This window comes from Triticum dicoccoides, chromosome 1A, assembly GCF_002162155.2.
Source record: "Triticum dicoccoides isolate Atlit2015 ecotype Zavitan chromosome 1A, WEW_v2.0, whole genome shotgun sequence".
Taxonomy (NCBI): domain Eukaryota; kingdom Viridiplantae; phylum Streptophyta; class Magnoliopsida; order Poales; family Poaceae; genus Triticum; species Triticum dicoccoides.
In genome coordinates, this window is record NC_041380.1 from 6,127,477 (window position 1) to 6,129,286 (window position 1,810).

The 1,810-nt window shown below is 39.7% G+C and overlaps 1 long non-coding RNA gene across 2 annotated transcripts in view; it reads left to right on the forward strand.

Annotated features, from left to right (window-relative positions):
* Positions 1-1,378, forward strand: part of LOC119357896 — a 10,969-nt gene extending 9,591 nt beyond the window's left edge. The window contains exons 5-6 of one of the 2 annotated variants that reach the window (XR_005172220.1): positions 1,083-1,147; positions 1,283-1,378. This is a non-coding gene — a long non-coding RNA (uncharacterized LOC119357896). Of the gene's footprint in view, positions 1-1,082 lie in introns of both variants that reach the window. The other variant, XR_005172218.1, reaches the window with a different exon arrangement.
* The last annotated feature ends 432 nt before the right edge of the window (positions 1,379-1,810 follow it).

The window sequence follows — 1,810 nt, forward strand, 5'->3', positions numbered from 1 at the left end:
GAAACATAGTCATAAGCATGTGATGTACAAACTCCATATAATGATATTATCATATGTGTTTTCATAGATAATTTTATTTTTCAGGGCAACGCACGGTCATTCAACTAGATTTAGCTTCCTTGGATTAGGAATAGATCTAGAAGAAGGTGATGTGGTAGGGTTTTTTTGTACCGTCCGAGACAACGAAACAATGACATGGAAGCTACATGCAAAATTAAGGGGCAATAGATTGAGAGGGTGAATGATGTATGGACAGAGAAGGTGATGAACGGCAAGTTTAATGGGAAAGGGCGGCTAGAGGGGTGTGTCATGTTTGTAAGAATAGAGAGAAAAATATGCTTGCATTTGTGTTGTGGTTGAACATTGCGTGCAATATGATCGTTTCTGGGAGGAAAATGAGCATTGTTTACACAATTTCATTTGTTGGCCCGTGGCAACGCACGGGCATTCTACTAGTATACCTAGTACATGGTTAGACTTAATAAATCTAGATGTATAGATGACCATACTTCAATGGTAGAAACGCCGTGTGAAAGGGTAATACCATTTGATGTTCCCACATGCTCCTGTGGCTCCAATGCTGTCATGGTACCGGCTGTGGGAAGCATTGTAGCTGATTGGGTGGACGCTTCACATATGAACATTCTGTATGACTGTTCCACAACAACAATTAAGATTACAAGATGGTCAGCTTCAAATCATCAATTAAGACATTATGTCTCCACAATTTGTCCTAGAATACAGGTAGTTTTTTCCCTTATCATTCGATATATTATAAGAAAATGTTGCATGGATAATGGACCTTCACCACTGTGGTTCATAGACAAAGTAAAATAGTTGGTGCTACGATTTCAGGCAGTAAAGATGCTATGAGGGAGAATTCAGACAAAAAGGGCAAAATAAAATACTGTAATAGTAAATGGTGCCGGGATAGTGATTAAGCCCCTTTGAACCTTCAACACCATGGTTCATAAACAAAGAAAAATAAATAATAATTACCTACATACGCAGTTTTTCCTCCGTGCGAACATTATTGTCTTCTCCAGACAACTAAATTTAATGAATTTGTATAAGTTTGCTAGGTGAGGTTGCATTTCTTATTGCCCAGGTTGAAAGTTCCTGGAGACCACCAGCGGTCGATATGCAGGTGAGCGTTGTGTTTCATTCTTGAAGTTTATTCAAATCAAGACGTGGCAGAATATTTCTTGGTAAGTGATTTTGTGTAATTACAACCTATCTGGCCTAGGAATTGCAGAAACTATGAGAATCATTTTTTTTGTAGTAGTTCGCCATGAAGATCCACAAGAAAGATGGCACCACGTCGGAGAAACAGATGGCTCTGTCAAAAGGTGAACTCACCTTCGGGTGATGAAAGCGAGGCTGAGAGGGTGATAATAAACTCATGTGACCTCCATGGTGACCTGGTGTGATCTCCCGGTGATGTATCGTCTTGGTGACCTGGTGTGATCTCGCAGCGACGTATCGCCTTGCTTGATGGAGAAACGTACTACTTAAATACATACTCCTACCAAATATGGTGGAGATGTTTGAAGGCATAATCAATCTTGTCGGGCTTTCCTTATCTCGTGCCTGACGTTTAGTATGTAATAATTAGGCTAATTATTGTTAGAATTCTCTGTGGGTTTTTCCCATATATATTACTTTTGCACTACGAGGGTGAGGAAGGCTAAATTTTGTTAGCACGTACTCAGGCTAGGAGGGTGGGAGGAAGGCTACGATGGTGCTGATTTTTTGGGTTTGTTTTCATATTATTGTTTGGATTCTTTTGAATTGTTTCCATGTATGACTT